General features: G+C 47.0%; 2 protein-coding genes across 2 annotated transcripts in view; one reads left to right on the forward strand and one right to left on the reverse strand.

Annotated features, from left to right (window-relative positions):
* Window positions 1-22,062, reverse strand: part of LOC149303694 (ER lumen protein-retaining receptor 1-like) — a 143,663-nt gene that overhangs the window by 25,253 nt on the left and 96,348 nt on the right. The window lies entirely within an intron of this gene.
* Window positions 6,713-22,062, forward strand: part of LOC149303695 (glutamate receptor ionotropic, NMDA 2D-like) — a 55,428-nt gene continuing 40,078 nt past the window's right edge. The window contains exon 1 of the mRNA XM_089480644.1: window positions 6,713-6,797. The gene's annotated coding sequence lies outside the window, so the exon portion shown is untranslated. The remainder of the gene's footprint in view (window positions 6,798-22,062) is intronic.

Consider the following 22,062-nt stretch of genomic DNA (forward strand, 5'->3'; position numbering starts at 1 on the left):
TGCACTGAATGATTTACATGAATAGCTACTACTCCGCAGTGCACACAAAACTGCACCAGAATCTTGCCTACTCTTCAAACATGCTGCTTCTTAACTACATGCCACAAGAGTGGAACCTTAAGTTCAGGAAGCAGCAAGATCTCACTCTCACTCCTTAATAAGCTCTTAACATGGGACTTTGGGCATTCCTGGCACACTGGGACCCCTGCCTCAGTAGGAGGAAGCTGAGCTTTATGTCCTCAAGTCTCCTTTACATCCAAAGGTTTCTTCTACATTTGAGATCTAGAACAGGTGCAATGATTGGTACAGGTTTTGGAAGAAAGACATAGAAGGGCAGAGTCAGAAAGCTCTCTTCCTTTTGGTGTTATCAGTCACAAAGACTTCAAAGTAAGATGCTGTCTTGAAATCTCAAGGATCAAAAGTGATGGAGCCTCAGGACATAGGAACCTAAGAAGAAGCATCCTGGAACACATGGTCTGCCCAATTCAGCATCCTATTGAATAGGAATATTCGGGGGGGGGGGGAGGCTGTGGAAATATTCTATGGGCTGGGGAACTGTGGGAGGTTGCTTCTGACAAGGCAACCAGGACAGCATGCATCTGAGGAATGAGGTTCAAGTCTACAAAAGCTCACGCTACCAGCTTTTTTCTTTCCGTTAATCTCAAAGGTGTTACAAGATCCCTTTGTAGAACAGCATGTGGTATCAACAGCACCCTGACTGTCCCCACTCTGCAAGTATTATTCTGCAACACACCACCTCTGAAGAAACAGGTTCTTCACTTTTTATGGGTTGCTTTCCTGTTCATCTTGCTTCCAGTTCTCTCCTCTTCCTCTGCTGTCTCCTTGTGCCAAACTGCAGACAAAAAAAATCTTTGCTAGACACATCACTCATGTACACTGATAGAGTAATCATAGTAATAGTAGTAGTAGTAGTAGTAATACTGTTGTTGTTGTGTTCCTTCAGATCATTTGCAGCTCTAAACTGAACCTCCTATCATGGGGTTTTCTTGGCAAGATTTGTTCAGAGGAGGTTTGCCATGGCCTTCCTCTGAGGCTGAGAATGTGACTTGCCCAAGGTCATCCAGTGGGTTTCATGGCCAAGCTGGGAATCAAACCCTGGTCTCCAGAATCGTAGTTCAACACTTTAACCACTGCATCTTATGGCTATCACAACTAATAGCCATGGTCTGGAGAAGAAACCTATGGCGGAGAAGTTACTCTTCCTTCTCCCCCCCCCATCCTGTTTCCATGGAATTAGTGGTAAGAGGAGGGGGACTGTGACAAACAGGAGGGACTGCTGCAATGGTCAAATGAAAACGTTGGAGTGGCTTATTTCAGCCCTCCTTAGAAAATCTGAAGAGGATTTTCTCTTCCCCATTGTTACATTTGTAGGGAGGAAACAGGGAAAGCACCCAACAAGTGTTTATCTTGATGCAGCTGAAGTTGGGGGAGTGGATTTGAATTCCAGTGAAAGTAGATGAACAGTTTGCAGTTTGCTCCACACTTACTCAGGCCACCCTGTTCAATTTGTCTGGGGCCAGGAGGGAATGTTTGGAGCCAGTTCAAAATGGCCAGTGAGCTTGGGGGGATGAGACAGGGTGTTGCGTTGAGTCTTGGTCTCCTTCTTTGAGCCAGCCACAACAGTCTCTTCCACAAGCCAGAGGGCCAAAACTGAGTTGACAGTGTACAGGGATGATACATGGGTGGCAGGAAAGGGCCCCAAGTTCAGGTCCCACCATTTGGGATGAGAAAGGCTTGAGACTGCTGCCAGTTAGTGTAGACAATACTGAGCCAGATGAACTGTGCTGATAATCTGACAATCTAAAAGGCAGTTTCCAATGTCAGTTGTGAGCTTTCCCTTTGTTGTTGCATGCCTTCAAGTTTTTTCTGACTTATGGCGACTGAGGTTGAGCCTATCATGGAGTTTTCTTGGCAAGATTTGTTCAGAAAAGGTTTGACATGCCCTTCCTCTGAGGCTAAGAGAATGTGACTTGCTCAAGGTGAATCACAGGGCTTCCATGGCAGGGAGGGGATTTGAGCCCTAGTCTTCCAGCATTCAACAGGCAAACCACTAAACCACGCTGACTCTGAACTTTTCCGATAGTGTACTATTTATGCAACTCATCCCAACAGTGTAGGTTAGAAATGTGTGTGTGTGTCTTCAAGTCATTTTCAACTTATGGTAGCCCTAAGGCAAATGTATAATGGAGTTTCCTTGCCAAGATTTGTTCAGTGGAGGTTCACCATTGCTGTCCCCTGAGACTAAGAGCCCGTGACTTGACCAAGATCAACCAGTGCAGTTTCATAGCCCAGCAGGAATCAAACTGGTCTCCAGAGCTGTAGCCCAATGCTCAAACCACTATGTCACTTTGCTGGCTCAAAGTTAGAACTAAATCCCCATAAAAGACTTCTGAACTTTTCTACCTCCTAACAGTGGTGGCCAAAGGGACCCAAGGTCCAATAGGTCCACCAAACCCCATTTGGGCAAACCTGTGGCCTTTTCGTCAAGGGTTTTCTGTAGGGCTTCTGCTTGTCCTTCTAAAGGGACTTTGCCCACCCCTAGAACCAACACGGAGGCCCAAAGGATAGTACGGCCCTGGCCCTACAGTGCCCCTATGGTCTTCCCAGGTGTGCTACCACCAGCTTTGGGAAACTGCTGGGCCCCCCCCACTTGCACCTGGCCGAGGTGCTCTGCCCCACTCCATTCCCTGGCTTTGCAGTGCTGCAAAGCTTTGTGGTGCGGCAAGGTGAGGGAATTAAGTGGGACAGAGTGCCTCAGCCAGGCCCAGGTAGAGGGCCCAGAGATGTGACAGGGACCAAACAAGCAAGACCACAGACCTGTATATCCTTCTGGCCTTTGCTGACAACATGTGTCCTTTCTTCCCTGCATTGCCTCCTAAATACCCTCTTGCCATTCATGTTGAGCACATTGGCAGCTTCCTGGCAGCATGGCTGGCAGCCAAAGGAAGTTGGCATGAGCCCTCCCTGCTTTACTCCCCCAAACTCAGGGTCCAGGATTTGCTGCAACCCACTGGCCTTTTTTGTTTTTCTTCCTGATCCATGCTAAAGCCAGGGCCAGTCCTCTCCCATTTGCATCCATCTCAAGGATAACACATAATGGAAAGGACCCATAGTATGATCAAGGCATCTATCTCGCCCTCCCCCCCAATCTTCCCTTCCTCTCCCTCTGGGTCACTTAGAGGGCCCTGCTTCAGTGGGTACCTTTGGAAAGAAGCAGAGGGGCAAGAGATGGGGTTTTGCAGTTGAGGAAGCTGAGGGGGTCTCTCTATGGGTCATTTAGAGATCCTTGCTTTTGTGGGTACTTTTGGAAAGAAGCAAGAAGGCAAGAGATGAGGTTTTGCAGTCAAAGAAGCTGAGAGGGTCTCTCTATGGATCATTTAGAAATCCCTATGGGTCACTTAGAGGTTCCTACTTTTGTGGATACTTTTGGAAAGAAGCAGTGTGTGTGTTATGTGTTTGTGCGCACATTCACGTGTGTGTATTAGGGATGGGGTTTAGCAGGGGAGATGAGGGGGTCTCTCGATGGGTCACCTAGAAGGCCTTACTTCTGTGGGTAGGTTTGGAAAGAAGGAAGGGGAGAAGAGATGGGGTTTTGCAGTCGGGAAAGGTTAGAGGGTCTCTCTATGGGTTACCTAGAAGTCCCTACATCTGTGGGTAGGTTTGGAAAGAGAAGCAGCAGGGAAAGAGATGGGATTTGGGAGATGAGGAACCTGAAAGAGTCTCTTTATGGCTCACCTAGAGATCCCTACTTTTGTGGGTAGGTTTGAAAAGAAGAAAGGGGGCAAGAGATGGGGTTTTGCTGTCAGGGAAGGTGGGAGGGTCTCTGTAGATCAGAGATCCTTACCTTTCTGAGTAGGTTTGGAAAGAAGGAAGGGGACAAGAGATGGGGTTTTGCTGTCAGGGAAGGTGGGAGGGTCTCTGTAGATCAGAGATCCTTACCTTTCTGAGTAGGTTTGGAAAGAAGAAAGGGGGCAAGAGATGGGGTTTTGCTGTCAGGGAAGGTGGGAGGGTCTCTGTAGATCAGAGATCCTTACCTTTCTGAGTAGGTTTGGAAAGAAGGAAGGGGACAAGAGATGGGGTTTTGCAGCCGGGGGAGATGAGGGGCCCAAACTTCAGCCTTCTCTCTGCAGTGAGTTGGTGGTGATGGGGGGAGAGAAAGAGAGATCCTATCCCCCCTTTTGGTGTATGTGTGTGTGGGGGGGTAGACTCTCACCTTTGCCCAACGCGGTGCCGAGGAGGAGAGGTCTAGAAGAGGGACCTGGAGGCAGCTTTGCTCCCATCCCCACTTCTGGGGCAGCCAGGTGGGTCGGTGGCGCCTTGGCCTTGGCCCCCGAGCCACTCCCCCCCCCAGGCGGGGAAAGGGGTCCTAAGGGGGAGGGCTGGATCCAGATCCAGGTCCAAATCCAGGTGCTGATCCAGCCCTCCTCCCCATCCATGGCCTGGGAGGAGGAGGACTGCAGAGCTCTTGCTCTCCTCTCCTTTGCCTTGCAAAGCCTGCGATGCTGGTGGGGCTGGAGCTGGAGGTGGCAGCGAGGCTGGGCGATGGGTGCTGAATGCTAATGACCCTCTCCTTCCCTCCTTCTTCCCTCTGCTCTCCATCGTTGGAAAAAGAACAGGCGACGTGGTCTGGTCTGCGTTAAAGGCATAAAAATCTATCAAGCCCCCTTTCTTTCTCTCTCCCTCCTCAGATCCCTCTCTTCCAGCATCTTTTCCTCCCCAGGCGCTCCTCTTCATCTTTCCCTCCCCACACACCCCTCTCTCTCCTATATAGTCTTCTTCTTCATTTTGCACCCTGCAAAGGTGACCTGGGAAAAAGGGGGAGGATGCCATTTATTTCGGGGGGGGGTTGAGGTAGGGATCCATGGATCCATTCATTAATAACTCTCTTTCTCCCCTCCCCCCATTCCACTCTCTCTTTCCCCATCTTCTTCTTTTTGCACTGGAATCAATCAATCAATCAATCGATAACTCCTTCCCCTTCTTCTTTTTGCACCCTGCAAAGGTGACCCAGGGAAAAGGGGGGGAAAATAAATATATGAATTAATGAATAAATTCCTCTCCCTTCTTTTTTGCACCCTACAAAGGTGACCCAGGAAAAAAGGGGGAAAAAGGGGGGTTAGAAATAAATAAATGAATTAATGCATGACTCCATCTCTTTCCCTTGCTTCTTCTTCTTTTTTGCACCTGACAAAGGTGACCCAGGAAAATGGGTTGGGGGGGATCTGTCTGTCTATCTATCTATCCATCTGCCCCCCCCCCTTTATTTGCTTCTTCTTCTTTTGCACCCTACAAGGGTGATCTGGGAAAAGGGGGAGGATGAGATTTTATGAGGGGGGGTAATAAATAAATCAATTCACTAAAATCTCTGCCCCCTCCTCTGCTTCTTCTTTTTTGCACTCTACAAAGGTGACCCAGGAAAAAGGGGAGGATGCGATTTTTGGGGGGGGGGGCAAAGAAATAAATTAATAAATGACTATCAACTCTCTCCAGCCGAGGAGGATGGATGGATGGATAGATAGATAGATAGATAGATAGATAGATAGATAGATAGATAGATAGATAGATAGATGACTAGCAACTCTCTCTCTCCTACCGAGGGGGAAATAAATAAATTAATGAATAAATTACTAACAACTCTCTCTCTCAGATAAATGAATACATTAATATTTACTAATTTAGTAATTTTACTATCAATTCGCTCTCTCTCTTTTCAACCGAGGAAGGGGGATCAATCAATAAATAAATTAATATCAACTCTCTCTCTCTCCAACCGAAGGGGGGGGGGAGGTGTGAGAAACAAATAAATTAATAAATCGCCAACTTTATCTCCAACCGATGGGAGAGAGAAAGATAAATAAATATTAATTTAGTAATGTTACTAACAACTATCTCTGTCGCCAACCGAGAAAGATAAATAAATAAATATAATACCAACTCTCTCTCTCTCTCTCTCGAACGGGGGGGGGGGAGATAAATATATTAATTAATAAATTCCTCATCTCTCTCTCTCTCTTTCCAACCAAGGTGGGGGAGATCAATAAATACACAAATAAATATTAATTTAATAATTTTACTACCAACTCTCTCTCTCTCTCTGCGGCGATTTGGAAGCTGAAGGCCCCAAGAGAAAGGCTTCCTCGAACCCTCTTATTGATCTCTTTTCATCCCCATCATCCATCCTTTCCCTCCTTTCTCCATTCCCCCTTTTCCTCCTCCTCTTCCTCCATCAGTCCATCCTTTTGACGCCGGTTTCGGGGAATGTAACTTTGGGATGCAACACGTGTAGTAGCCCCGGCAGTATCCCGCAACAACCTTGAAGGGAGGCAGAAAAAGAGACTTTGGGGAGGAGAGGAGGAGGAAGAAGAGGAGGATGGGAAAGAAGATCAGGAAGGGAGGCTGAAATATTTTGGGGAAAGGGAGGCCAAAGGAGAGGAGAGATGCTGCTGCTGCTGCTGCTGCTGCTGCTGTGCCAAGATGCTCCTGCTGCTGCTGCTGCTGCTGCTGCTCCTCTGGCTGCTTGGATTTAGCGCTTGTTTGATTCCCCGCAGGAGAAAGAAAGGAGATTAAAGGAGAAGAAAGGAAGGAGGGAGAGAGGGAGGGAAAGAAAAAGAGGAATACAGGGATCCATTGATTTATATTTTAGGAAGGGAGGGAGTGGGGGCCCCAGCATCTCTTTCTCGCCAGACCCAAAGGGAAGACCAACATTGTGTTGTTGTTGCTCCTCTTCCTCTTCAGTTTTGCTGGTCCCTTCTTTCCTCGGGAGTTGTCATGAAAAGGTAAGCTTTACTGCTTGGTTTCTATTATTTCTTTCTCTTTGTTCTAATATGGGTTGTGATGCAGGGAGGGGCTTTTTTGGGGGGGGCTTGGTTAAAGAGGAAAGGGGCGATTGGGGGTTTTGGGTGGGAAAATGAAGGCAGGAGGGTCTGCGTCCGCACTGCAGGGATAATCCGTGCTGACACCGCTTTGAGGCTCCCTGCTATGGAATTCTGGGAATGGTAGTTGGTTGTGGCACCCTGGTTGTGGCACCATTCCCAGAATTCCATAGCAGGGAGCCTCAAAGCGGTGTCAGCACGGATTATCCCTGCAGTGCGGATGTTTCTGCCTTAACCCCCCAAACTCTAATTAGGAAAGAAAAAGTAACCCCCCTCCTTTGCAATGATTTTTTTAATCTTTATCCATGTATGGACCCCCCCCTTTTCCCCAGCCATGAGTTCGAATCTGACTTTTCCAAGCATCTCTTTTTTTTAAAGCGTCCCCCCCCCAAAAAAAAAATCTAAGGGAAAGCTGGGTTTGCAGGGAAAAGAAATGGGTGAATCTCCCCCCCCCCGCAACACACACACACACACTTTCCTCCAGTGGGTCTGTCTCCCGCGTGATTTCTTTGGTGGCACTGAGCATCCAGGCTGCAAGAGTAGGAGAGACTTTCTTTAAAGGAAAGAAAGAAAGGTGGTTTTATTGGTTGTTCTTTGTGTGGCTTTCTTCTTCCTCTTCTTCCTCTTCTTCCTCTTCTTCTTCTTCTTCTTCTTCACACACACATCCAGCCCTCTCCTTGTTATTATTCTGAATTAATGCCAACCGATGCCAAAGGATGGCAGAGGCAGACGGATCGTTGCAGCCTCGTCTGCGCTTTTCTTTGCAGAAAAGCCAGCAGAGATATATATACAAGTGTGTGTGTGTGTGTGTGTGTGTACAGGGTATATAGTCTCTCTCTCTCTCTCTCTCTCCATATACACACACGTGTGTGTGTGTACAGGTATAAATAGACTATATATATATATATATATATATATATATATATATATATGCGTTTGTGTGTGTGTGTACAGAAGTTGTGTGTGTGGTGTGTGTGTACAGGGGCAAATCGTCTCTCTCTCTAAGTGTGTGTGTGTGTGTGTGTATACAAGGATAAATAGACTGTGTGTACGTACAGGGGTAAATAGACTTTATACATATGTGTGTGTGTACAGGGACAAATAGACTAAATATATGTGTGTGCGTGGGTCTAGGGATAAATAGTCTGTGTGTGTGTGTGTGTACAGGGATAAATAGAGTAAAAGACTATTTGAAGAGGGGGAGGCCCTCTGAAGAGCACCTGCCTTCCTCCCCCCAAGACAGTTTGGAAAAAAGGGGGGGGGGGATGAAGTCCCTTCCTGGCGGAGCAGCGTCTCTCTCTCTCTCTCTCTCTCTCTCTCCCCTGTTGCTTTGGGGCAGCCTCCTTGGAAGGAAAAAGGAAGGGAGGGGGGCTAGGATGATGCCTCCGGATCGGGTCCTCTGCTGCCTCTTCCCCCTGGGAGGGTGGGGGGCTGTGGGGGAAGAAGAGGCAAGAGGGGAGAGCCCCACCAGGGCCTGGGGGAGTGGAGGCCAGGGTAGAGCTGGGAGCTAGGAGGAGGAAGAGGAGGAAGAAGGGGGTTTGGGTGGGAGGGACATATTGTCTAGTGGTTAGGGGGGCTTGGCAAGAGAGCTTGGTAGCAGGAAGAGGGGAGTCTGGGGTGGGGCAGAGAGAGAGAGAGAGATGGGGAGCTAGGAGGAAGAAGAGGTCCAGGGATTTGGGGAGGGTCATATGGCTTAGTGGTTAGGGGGCCTGGAGAGGGAGCAGGAAAGGGGGAGTCTGGGGTGCAGCAGAGAGAGCTAGGAGAGGAAGAAGAGGAGGAAGAAGTGGTCCAGAGGTTTGGGGGGGGGGACGGGTCGCCTAGTGGTTGGGGGGCCTGGAGAGGGAGTAGGGAAGGGGGAGTTTGGGGTGCAGCAGAGAGAGAGAGAGAGAGAGAGATGGGGGTTTAGGAAGAAGAAGAGGAGAGGAAGAAGTGGTCCAGGGGCTTTGGGTGGGTCATACTGCTGAATGGTTAGGGGGCCTGGCCAGTGAGCAGGAAAGGGGGAGTCGGGATCTGGGAGGAAGAGGAGAAGAGGTCCAGAGGCTTCGGGAGGGTCAGCTCGCTTAGTGGTTAGGGGGCCTGGTCAGGGAGCAGGAAAAGGCGAGTCTGGGGTGGTGGGGCAAAGAGAGAAATTGAGAGGGGCGTTGGGTTGGGAACCCACCCTCCTTAGGGGTGGCAGTGGGGGGTAGTGGTTAGAGAGGGGCAGGCATCCAGGCGGCGGTTCATTGACTAGAGACTGAAAAAAACACACCCCTGCAGACCTTTCCCATAAAGGGTGGGGTGTGAAGGGGTGTGTGTGTTGTAGCTGTGCCCCCCAACACACACAAAGGCATCCCCTCTGCCTGGGCGTCGAGAGGGAAGAAGCTGGTGGGTCTCCTCCTGAGGACCATTCAAAGGACTGCAACCTTGACTGTCTGGCTGGAGGTGAGGAGAAGCCCCCCCCCCCCATTTGCCTGCCAGGGCGGGAAAGGAGGCTGTTTTTAATGGGGGGGGGGGGTCAGCCCACTCCCCAACCCCAATGGAGGGGCCACACCTCTGGGGAGCCTAAAATGGCCGGCTGCAAGGCCAGCGTTGGCTTCCAGGAGCCCCCTTCTCCTTGGCTTGAGGGGCTTGGGTTTGAGGGGTGAGGGGGGCTGGGATGGCTCCCAGAGAGGGAACTTTTTTCCCTCCAAATTTGGGAAGGAGGTTGTCTTTTTTGGGGTGTTTTCCTAGGTAAACTGGTCGGAAAAGCTGGAATGGGGAGCCAGAGTGTGATGGAGCTATTGAAAAATAACATTAAAATGTAAGGAATGGGGCTGAGGGACAAGAGAAGCCTCTCTGCCCTGTGCCTCTAAGACTGCAAAATTAGTCCATTTGGACACCACTTGAACTGCCTTGGCTCCATGCTATGGAATTCTGGGAATGGGAGTTGGTTGTGGTACCTCCCATTCCCAGAATTCCATAGCATGGAGCCAAGGCAGTTCAAGTGGTGTCCAAATGGACTAATTCTGCAATCTGGAGGCAGCCCAAAATGGGTTTCCTCTTTCTAGAAATTTCCGCCCCAGCTTCCCTGACCTGAACCCAGTGTCCACTTCCCACAGCACCCCAAAAAGCTCAAGTTAGGCCCTCCTTCCCGGCCATGAGATGACCATGTGGCAGAGCAACCCTCTCTCCTCTGCTTCAGACATTCACACCTTACACATACATACACAAGCCACCAAGGCAGCCTTTGGCTCCTCTTGGGACCCACATTTCCCAAGAGGGAGGCTGAGACATTCTCCCCAAAGGGGCAGCTTTGCTCTGGGTGGGCAGAAGAGCGCCCCAGGCACTTTGTCAGAAAGGCTCTTAGCCCTGGTCAAGATAGTGTCAAGAAGACACCTGCCTTCCCAGTGCCACCCTCCACATTCCTCCCACTTGCCTTCTTAGCGCTTCAAATGTATGTCTGGGGAAGAGGGTCTGACCCATCTCTCCACGCCCTCCCCACTGCTCTTTTTACAGGTATAAAATCACAGGTGAGGTTTGTGGATTTTGTTAAGGGCCCTCGATCTTCCCTCAGGAAGTAGGGACGCACTAAAAGAAATGTCAGTATTTGCCCATAGGGAAACCATACTTGCCCATAGGGAAATACTGGGGGATATTTGGCCATAGGGAAACATTGGAGACTACTTGCCCATAGGGAAATGGGGAAATACTTGCCCACAAGGGAACATAGGGGAATACTTATCCATAGGGGAACAAAGGGGAATACTTGCCCTTTGGGAAATGTGGGGAGTACTTGCCCATAGGGGAATGTGGGGGAATATGTGCCCGTAGGGAAACATGGGGCAATACTTGCCTGTAGGGAAGCGTGGGGGAATATTTGCCCATAGGGGAATGTAGGGGAATACTTGCCAGTAGGGGAACATAGGGGAATACTTGCCCATAGGAGAATGTACATAGGGGAAGGTAGGGGAATACTTGCCTATAGGGGAATGTAGGGGAATACTTGCCCATGGAGGAAGAATGAAAGGGAATACATGGCCATAGGGGAACGTAGAGGAATACTTGCCCATAGGGGAACGTAGGGGAATACTTGCCTATGGGAAAGTATTACCCTATGTATCCCTATTTGTAAATATCCTCCAGTCTTGCCCTATGGACAAGGATGGTTATTCTATGGGCAAGTACTGCCATTTGTTTTAGTATGTCCCAAGTAAGTAAGCATCAATCACTCCCTGATTTATATGCAGCTCTTGGTCATACATAAAACTTAATGTCACCCTATAGAAAAAGCCTCCCATTTCTCTTGTTACAGAAATAAAACGCAGTGTAGTGTGTGTGTGTGTTCTAGTATGGGTGGGTGTTTAAAAAATAATTCAGGGAGAGAAATTTACAGCGCTTCATAAATAAAGGTTAATAATAATAATAATAATAATAATAATAATAATAATAATAATAATAGAGGGGGTGGGATACCAGATACAGCTTTACACCAGGTTTATCTACTCTCTGAGATCTTCAGCAGAGGTCTTCTGGGCCATTGGCCTCCTTGCCTCACTCTTAACTCAAGATGCCCAGGAGGGGACCTAGCAACACAAATGCTTTGTGAAGAGCATATGCTCCACCAAAGCTATGGCCCCTTTGCAAGGAAGAAGGTAGAAGGATTAGCTGAAGGATGGTGACAAGGATCCTGCTACCTCTTGCATGCCCAGTGAGAGTAAATCAAAGAGGAAAGGAAAGGCAAGATGGTGTGCAGGTGGCAGGTTAAGATGACCATGACTTTGGTGCTTGTAGACAGAGTGTACTCAGAGAACAGCTATGCAGCAGGTGCTGTATCAAAGGCAGAAAGATGGGAACCATTTCACGACATTCTGGGGGTTTATGAATGAAGAAACACCACCCCTTTGTGGCTGGTGTATGCATGTATTTCATTCAGTGTGCCTTTCCCTCTACTTCATTGTCACCTGCTATTTTCTGGATATCCTTTTGTTAAAGAGTTCTTCTTTTCTGCCTTCACACAATCTGAATGACCTGTGGAACCCATTGTCACAAGACTTTGCATAGGATAAGGGGTTCAAGCTGGTCTTTCTCTCTCTTTTTTTTAAAAGGGGAGATTCTTAAAGGGTATGACTGAGAACAGAGTAAGACTGAAAACAGCCAAGAAAGGTGGGGAGGGGAGGTAGCCTGGTGCCAAAGGTATCTGTAAATCTGAGGACAAGGCAGAGAACAATATCCTGTCATAACTGCCAGTGTGGTTTCCTTTGAAAATTGTGCTTTTAGAGTGGGGTGTGAGGAATCCCAATAAAGATGCAGGCTTTTTCTAAAGGATGTGTGAGCACCTTGTATTCTAATCTCTTCTTCAACTTGGTTTCTCAGGTTAGTGGGTGCTTTGGTACATTTTGAAGGTAAAATGTTGGCTGCCCAGCTTGCCTTATATGCAATTCCAGGGTCAGTCCATGGCTGCCGATCACAAAGATGTTTCTGCCCCCTTTCTCCTAGGATTGGAAATGGGGCCAGATGGGGGGCTCTGCGGCTCTGCGGGCCGAAGTGAGATTTTCCTTGCCTGATTCTGGAAACTAGGTTAAGATGGATCTCTGGTATGGCCCAGCCTGATGGTGACTATGACCTCTGAGTGTATCTTTGTCTGTGAACATGCACGCTTGGGAATCCACGTTGCTGGCCACGTCGTGCCTGTGAGCGTGCTTCTTTCTCATGTGTCTGCAGGCTTTTCCACTGGGGGGGGGGGCTGGCTGGGTGTTCAAATGTGAGAGTGTGAGCTTCTTATAAAGGAAGGGTGTCCTTGAAAGAGATTTGCATCTATCGGTGGCTGCTCTTTTCGGACCATGCATGTGTGTCATGTAATTCTCCTGACTGCTACTTCGGGTGCATCAGTGGCTGACTGTCTTCCCTTACTGACTTTGTGTGGGTGAAGTTGGGGCGGAATCTGCCCTGCTGTGTGTGCCTATGTCAACAGGCTCCCTTTCTCCCCTTTGTGCACATGGCTGGTTGTCTTCCCTCTGACTGTGTGTGGATCAGCAGCTGTCTTTGCTCTCTGGTTGTCTCTTTCACAGATTCCTTCCTCTCTTGACTGTGTACGTTGCTTGGTTGACTCTTCTGGCATGAGTTATATCCAATATCAATAGCTGTCTTTTTCAGGCTGTGTGTGTGTGCGTGCATGCACACACACACACACATACTGCATGTGTGGCTGTTTTAGTGGATGTACCTCCCCTACAACAAGATGCCTCTAACTGAATTGCTCCCTTGCTGATTGCTTCCACTGCTTAGCATGCAGGAGTTGGCCACAGAACCCTGAAAAATTGGGTTTGCATCACCACCACCATCACCATTCAGCTCACCCATGAACAACTCCCTGCTGGCCTTGGGCAAATACATTTCAGCCTCAGTTCTTCATTTGCAACAACGCGGTGATAATGAAGATCTGCAGAGAGGAAGGGGAAGGGAAAGATGGTTGAGCACATCTGCCCTCTTAGACCTCTGTCAAAGTTCTTATTTTGTATGCAGGCCACTTTTTGTCCCACCCAAGAAAGGACCCCTGTGTATGTTCCCTGACTGTCCCTCCAAATACACAGACGTCAAGAATTACTTTCTTTCCCTATCACATGTGGATTTTTCTTGCTGGTTGTACATTTTCTCCCCTGAAGAAGTGTTGGCTGATGGAGGAGCCTCCTAGCAACAGATTAGCTGGTTTGGGTGTGGTCAATGAGAGATTTTCAGGCACACAGCAAATTGTGCTGCATAGACTTAAGTAAGCACTGGTGGCATTACCAAAAGAAATGGGGAATGGTACTACTACCAGTAGTAGAAAGGTGAACTTGTCTAAGAACGGCACATAACCTAGTGGCTGTGCAGCATAGAGCTCTAAATACAGACAGTGGGAGCTGCGAAACATAGACTGGTCTGTGGCAACACCAGTCTTCCTTCCACCTGTATTTCCATGTTTCTCCCCAGTAGGCCATTTGGCTGTGGCTACAAGTTTACACAGCAGACCCATCTGTCCTAAAAAACAGTCCTTTCATTGTATCTGTTTCAGTATTTTGCTTGGACATTTTTGTGGTACACTTTTAATTAATAATATGCCTATGCCTTCTGCTTAATGTGAGTCAAATGGAGACTGTGCATGAGCATTTGCCACTGTGCTAACTCACTTAAACACTATGAAGAATGGATTCAAATGAATAGCATGAACAAGGGAGTTTGCACATTGCCCAAGCAATGTGCCATGTATCCAAATTAAGTTGGGGTTTGTGTGCGACTTAACTGCATAAACAGAGTCTTGCACTTGAGGATCAGTCACTATGCACATTCTCTATTGGAAGATACGCACAGTCACTGGTCAAGTATAAAAAGCCCATGTTTCTTACCATCATTCTGACAGTTGCACATATTATGGTAACTGGCCAGTGTACACAGTTCCCCATTGTACACTGGGCAGTTAATATGTGTAACTCTCAAATAGTCTTTCAGCTCTGGGAGAAAACTGGAATACCAATTATTTAAATGAATCTAAATAAATAAATAAATATTCTCCATAATGTCTGGGGAACGTGTACAATGGCCAGAGGTTGCTATGCACATTTCCCTATGCTTACCATATACTTGAAAGATAACTGCTTTTGTGAGCAGGACTTTGGTCTGTATCTCAATATCTTTTCCTGTGGTCACTAGGAGATTTTAGATTCTTGATTTGACAGTGTTCCCTTGTGCAAGAGCTACACTCCCTACAGCATATGTTACCATTCTATCTATTCCCTTGTATATGTAGACTGCAAGTATATGCTTTCAGGATGCTCTCAGGTATTTGTGTAGAAATATGTGGTCAACCAATGCTTTCTGCACTGACATCACTATGATGACACATAGTTATTTAGCCTGTCTGCCTATCCCTACATCATTTTTTCTCAGGCTGGAAGGATATTCCCACCAGTTTATGGCTTATGCCACTGTATTAACAGTCAGTGGACACTACAGTGATGTTCTCACAACACTTACATTGTATGCATGCCCAATTACCTGATGTAACTCAGATGCACTATTACAAGCACACTCTTACCTAGAATGAGAACACCAGAGTATGACCCTCCCAGATGTTTTTGGACAGAAATCCCTGATATTTCTCACTAATGGCCATTCTGGCTAAGGCTTGGAGTTTCAGTTCAACAGCATCTGCCCACCCATAATGTAGAACATCTGTCTTTCTTGTAGAATAGGAGCTGTCACGCTGCACCAGCTGTTGATATCTACCTCCTTTCACATTCTCCAAGTCTGTGTTTTGTTTTGTTTTTTTATTTTATTTTTATTTAGGTATTTTTAAACCGCTTACTAGTCATTAAGCTCAAGGAAGGGCTATAGTTCAACAGGAGAACAAGTGTTCTGCCTGCAGAAGGTCCCAGATTCAATCTGTAGCATCTCCAAATAGGAATGGAAAAAACCTTTTTGGAAACCTTGGGAAGCTGCTATTGGCCAACATAGCCTAGCCATTAGATAACACCAGTATAAGGCCTAATCCAGGATAGCCTGATTCAGTATAAGGCACTCATGCATTCTCTCTTTGAGGTTCACAACTCTCCAACCTACACTTTTGTACCCCATATGATATCGAACTGCCAACAATATACTTAAGAGTAGCATGTGCTTAAAATATATATTTTCCAATATTTTTTGCCCTGTTTTTCATACATTGTACCAAAAATACCATTTTACTCTCTTGCTTTATACTGCAGTTAAAGTGCTTGTCTTTTGGTACTCAGATTAACTCTAGAGTAGGGGAAGGTGATTAGTTCTCTTCCGCTGTCAATGGATTATCTAATGGTAGCTATCAATATTAATTTTGTGCACTCATCCCACCTGTAAGAACATGGCTCCCATATATCGGTACTATACAGTTTGTCACAGACACACTCACAGTCCAGCAAAAACCTTGTCTGGCTGAAACATTCGTCTCCCCACGCCAGGAGTTAACATGAGGGATCTTTCTGCGTCTAGTCCTAGGCTGCATCTATTCTTTTCCCCATGTATGCTGTACCTCAGATGTTACAACAATACCTTTTGCTTGAACATACTTTTTCCAGGATACAGATACAGCCATTCAGAGAGAAAAAAAATGCTGTGGCAGAGACAACGGCCACTTTCAACAGGCTCTGCCTACCTACCGCCTTTGCAGAAAAACCAAGGTGCTGCATACTGATGTCTTTCTTCAACCAAACCTACAGGTCTTTTCTGGCAATGCTTTTCTCAGCTTTTCATCATCAGCCCTGTTTCCCACACACACACATACACACCCCATACATGCTGTTGGTGTTCCTTTTTACCCACTGCCTCATTTATCTCTCTGCTGCCATCAGCCCCCACCTGTTCTTCTCTGAAAAAAACCCAGAGGATTCTGGAATCTGGAATAATTGCCGACCCATCTACCTCTTTCCGCCAGATCCTCTCCAGTTATTAGAACAAACCACTAATGGGTGCTTATGGAAAGGTTCCCCCTTGTTCCAGTGAAGAGCAGAGAGCTTGAAGGCAGTTGGGGGGGGGGCACTTTCAAGAACTGCCAGGCACAGCTGTTCTAGCAAAAGTGCCCTCTTGTCCAGGTTCCAGGAAGCAGGGAGGGGAGGTGGCAATCCAGTGTGAAGCCAGAGTGCTTGGCAGTCTTGCACAAAATCTGTGCACACACCAAAACAGCTGGGAAAGGAAGGCTTGCCAATGGAGGGTAGGGGATGAAAGGGACTCTGGAAGCAGTGGCTCAGGCAGGGATCCACCTCCATTGGGTGCTAGGAGGCAAGAGGCTGTGGATTGAGGCTGTTGAAGGCGGGGGGGGGGGTACAGGCAGATGCAGGGGAGGTTCAGGTTAAGTCTGAACCTCTCAAGAGAGGTCCCAAAGAGCAACACAAACATGCACAGAATGTTGCCCTTCTCTTTGCACTAAAAAACCACAAGCTTCAAATGCAACCATGGCTGATCTAGAGTGTGAATTCCACCTCATGTGAATGTTCCCTATAGGCTGTCTTGGACCACAAACATCTCATGTACTAGAAATGAATTAGCACAGGCAGAAAGTTTTTTTTTAATGAGAGGCACAGAGGTTCAATCCTCCCTCTCTATAAGTCAGATCCTGAGTCAGAACACCCTAATCATACATTGTGTAAGTAAAATGCACTTTGTACATGCTTTGTTGCATCTCTGCACATACCAGGACTGAGCCTTGATGGAGTGGCCACAGCTAAGCCTTGGCTCAAGATTAAATGGGTGGCTAGCATAGGTGAGGTATGTATGGCTTGATAAAGGGGTAGGATAAGGAGGAGAAAGCCCCAAATTGGGGGTGGTGATAGGAAAAGTAGCAAACTGAGATTATGAGGTATCAGGAGACAGAAATTCTCTGTGCTCAAGTCTTGAGGGTGTGAGTGTGTATGCACGCGTGTGGTTTCCAAATTAATTACAGGCAGAGAAGAGGCTGTGAGCGTCACTTGACGGGATTAAGGGTTTGTGGGAGGCATGAAATTGACGTACAAAATCCTGGAACCCCTCATCTCCCCACTGGCCCAGAGAATCTGATGACTGGTTCCTCTCAGTTAATAATACTACTCCCCATCCCCCAAAAGTTCTTTTCCCTTGCAGCCTGTCCTGGCCCCCCTCTTTTTCCTCCCTCCCCCCAAACCAGACATGATCCAGGGGGATTTCGTTCCTCAGGCGGCTGGCAGGTGGAAATGAAACCTGCCGACTTTGATTAAACCTCTCTGAGGCATGTGTCTCTCATCGATGTACTGTGTCTGCGAAGGGAAGCAGGGTCTGATGAATCTAGCCTTTCTGTCCTTCTCCCCTCAAATTAGAGAGCCTTGAAACTCTAAACATAAACCACTGGGGACTTTTAGTTTGGGGAAGAAGTGAGGAAACAACATAATGGAGCTTTTATACAATTATGCATAGTGTAGACGAAGTGGATATAGGGAAGTTCTTTTTGCACAGACATAGTACTAGCACTTGGGGAGGGTGTCGCCAAATTAAAATGACTGGCTGTGGACTCAGGAAATACAAAAAGAAGAGCCCTTCTCCTTCATGCAATGCAGAATTAGTTGGTGGGTTTCCATGTTGTAAGATAAGTTGGCAAGGAGCTTAGATGGCTTTAATGGGAAGGGATTAAACAAATAACACCTTGTTAGATGATATGGCTCTGTCAGTGTCAGTGAGTCACAAAGGCTCAGTGGAACCACCATAGTCAGAAGCAGTGTACCTCTCAGTATCTACTGCCTGGGTGGACAAACATGGAGAATGCTTCTTTTGGTACTAACATCTGGCAGGCTACTGAAGGAAAAAGGATACTGGTGGCTTTGGGATATGATCCAGATAACTTTTTTTGGTCCCCCCCCCCCCTCCACCTACCTTGCTAAGAGAATCATAGAGTTGGGAGAAATACCAAAATGGTATTAACTCATCCCTCCCAAAAACACCGAGAAAACTACATCTTTCCCAAAGCTTGAAAAAATTACTTTAATGGACTTGTCGTCCATCAAATTGTAGTCCCAGAACCTCCAGCCAGCATGGTCATTGACTGACTTTGCATGGCTGGAAAATTCTGCAGGTTGTAATCCAAAAAGTAACTTTTCTGAGCTTTGGTCTTTCTCCCTCCTATGTAGCAATAAGACTTCTACATCAGACCTCGCTGGCATCCTTGGCAGCCAGTTAAGGTCCACACATAACTCTTTGCCTTGCCCCGCACCCCAACCAGGACATCTTTGAACTACAATATAAGGACCCAAAGGCTGAGGGAAGGATGTCTTCCACACTGCTGTGTCCTGAGCAGGCTTCATCAGCCATGCCAAGGGATGGCCAGAGATGTCAAGGGATGATTTGACATATGCCACAGATGCCTTTTTCCATGCCTTTGATTTAGCAATCCTAAACCTATGTTTGTCTGCCCTGCTAAAGCTGCCTATCAGCCAAACAGCTTACCCAGGTGGTTCTTCCTAATGGTTTAGACATCTTTTTTTTAAGTGGATTTGCCACAACAGAATCTGGTGCAGTTCAATCTCTGGTCTAAAGTACAATGTGTAACAAAGATGTGAGATTCAGATCTTCTCATCGAAGTCTTTGAAAGCTTTCAGTATATATGACCCTGGCACCTCCATGCCATTAAGTATTTGCCTCATCACATACCCAAGCATGACCTGTGTTGCGTGTCAGGCTAAAAAATTTATAGAGGTCTGTCAAACAAGTGTGCCTACTCTATCCCAGCTACTCCTGGGCCCTGCACAAAGGGTTCCTACCTCCACAGCCCCCAGTTTAGAGGCAAGTAGAAGGAATCCCCATAATACAGAAGATCTAGATTAGGGGATACTGGGCATTTAATCTACCCCAAATATAAATATGGCTATGATGCCCAGCTCTTTCCCAAGGAGGTGGTGGTAGCATTGAATTGTCTGGGTGAAGTAAAGGACTGGATGTTGGTGAATAGACTGAGCCTTAATCCAGACAAGACATAATAGCTGCTGGTCAGTAGGAAGACCAACTTGGGTTTGAAATCACAGCCTGTTCTGGATGGGGTTGCTCTCCCTTAGACAGATCAAGTTTGTAGCTTGAGGGTGCTCTTAGATCCAGCACCAACACTGCTCCTGGAACCAGGGCTTTTTCTGTAGCAGTGCCTGGATTGGAACTCCCTACCTAAGGACAGGCCAAAATAAAGCTGCTTCGGGTCACTTTGGAGGTATGCTGTTGAAATGACACACAAATCTTAAGAGGCCAGAAGCTGCGCCAAAGCTGTGGTCCAGTCCTTAGGACTGGAGTGTGGCTTTGGCGTAGCTTCCGGCCTCTTAGGACGCATGCATCATTTAAACAGCGTATCTCAAAAGTGACCCGAAGCAGCTTTATTTTAGCCTGTCTGTACAGGCTTGGAGTTAGGTTGGCCCCATCTGTTTAACCTTCTGTGGGGCAGCCAAAGCACTACTGTTCTGCATGTCATTCAGTTTTTGAAATTGCTGTTTTAACTGTTTCAGAACGATTCTGGGATTGTCTTTAGACTGCTTTTAGGGGGTTTGAAAGAGTATGTTAATGTGTTTTAAAAAATATTTTTACTGTTTTATTTTTGTTTTTTCATCGCCTTGGAAGCCTTTGTGGGCTGGGAGGCAATACAGAAATCCCTTAAATACACAAATAAATAAACAGCTGCCCACCTCACCTCCTTTGGCAGCAAAAGAAGAGAATGACTTTTGGCCCCAGTAGCTTCTCCTTCCAGCCCACCCAGTTTCTTTCAGTTCCAGGTAAGGCAATGCTGTCTCTCTGGCCAGGGCACACAGAGAGGCCATTTGCCCCAGTGTGTGGCATATACAACCAGCAATGTCAAACACCCAGGGGCCATGTTCGTTTCTGTGTTCCTCCAACTGAGACGCGCGCAGGAAATAAAAAGCGAGAAAAAGGACAAAAACGCAGCACGACTCGGGGCCCCGAGGGGAGAGAAAGAAAAGGCAGGAAAATCAATAACTCCAGCAGGAACCAAAGAGAGGGAAAGAGGAGGAAGAGAAAAAAAGAGAAGGAAAAGCTCCTTGAGAGAGAGAGAGCGGAGGATAGGGTGATGCCGGAGCCTTTGAAAAATGTGGGGGCTGAGAATTAGGAAAGCCTCTTGTGGTCTTGGAAGGATGTGAGATCTACACAAAAGAGATGGATCATGGCTTCGCCCTGTGATGTAGTGCAGATGTAGAGAGCTGCATGCATGTGCTTCCATCTGGTTTGTTTAAGGACTGAGATTCTGCACATTCTATGGGATGTTTTGCCTGTCACTGCAATTCCTGCTGTCAGGTTAATTCCTACAACAGAAGTGACTTCCCTATGAGAATTTATTTTTATTCTTTTTGGTTGCATTTTTATCCTGCCCTTCCCCTGAGAAACTAAGGGTGGTGTATGTATCAGGTTCTCCTCCACTCTGATTCTTACTCTCAAAAGAACCCATTGAGATAGGATTTGCTCAGAGATGTCCCAGTGAATATTATGACTTAGTAGATACTTCGGCTCCATATGTCCTCATCCTTCATTATAACCACACCTTTGTTGCTCTTCCCTTTTCACATTTTGTAAGACGTGAATGAGAGTTGAGAGTTTAGGGAAACAGCGTAGTATGCTCATGGAGAGCGTTAATTTCTGAATGTGATTGCATTTGTTTACTAACCCCTGTTCATTTAGGAAGCATCTGTCAGATTTCAAAAGACCTTTCCAATCTCTTATCCTGCTCACCAACAAGTCTATGAGGAATTTCATCTTCATCCTTATTATTCCCATTTTACAGGTAGGGCAAATCATCTGTGAGAAAGCAGCTCCGCCAGAGCTATACTGGAAGTCCATGAAAGAGGTGGCACTTGAATCAGTGCTGACCTCTGTGCATCCACTCACATTACCTCTTCTTGGTCCTGTAAGAAGGCGTAGTCCCCCTTCTTCTTCTTCCCGTCGGTGGTCGGGTGACAGGAGCAGAGTGTTTGCTTGTACAGGCCCTGATGAGCTGGGCAGAGCGCCGGCTTCTGATTGCACTCCCAGGAATAGAAACACTTCTGTGATTGCGGAAATTACTGTCTTCTCAGCAAACAGGCACAGGGGATGTGGCTTAACCTCCTCTCTTCCAGCCAGGATCACACTTGTAGACCCATCCCCACCTCAGGATCAAGTCTTGTTCTCAAGTGGCTCCAGGCAGGATCAACAATGGCAGCCCAGCTGGCTCAGTAATACACATTTGTGACTAACTGCATCAATAATCTTTTGTCAAAAGTTAGAGAAATGTGTGTTTCCCAAAGTGCTGCCTTATGTGAGCTTCTTTATATATTGCATTTTTGCACTCTACTCTCTGAACCAAGAGGAAATTTAAAACTCTATGGGCCAGCTCTGATCACAAAACACCTGAGGGACAACAAAACCAACATTAGTAGAGGCTAACAGAGTAGTGTGAGGGAAGGAGGCAGCTGCCTTGGGGAAGAACCTGCATTCTCTCTAGCTGAGCTTGGAAAAGTTATTTTTGGACAACAGCTCCCAGAATCCTCCAGCTAGCATGGGCATTTGCAGTTATAAACAAAAAAAAAAAAAGGAGGCTTTCTGAGTCATTTGTGGCCTAGGGTTGCCAAATGAAATAATAGACTCATCTCCTGCCCCTTTAATGTATGTGTAGATGAGCATCACCTGCTGAATTACTTTTTCTACATAAACATTAAATGGAGAGGAGCCCCTTCCC

Source organism: Sceloporus occidentalis, unplaced genomic scaffold, assembly GCF_023333645.1.
Source record: "Sceloporus occidentalis isolate IW3139 unplaced genomic scaffold, rSceOcc1.0.p SCAF_14, whole genome shotgun sequence".
NCBI lineage: Eukaryota > Metazoa > Chordata > Lepidosauria > Squamata > Phrynosomatidae > Sceloporus > Sceloporus occidentalis.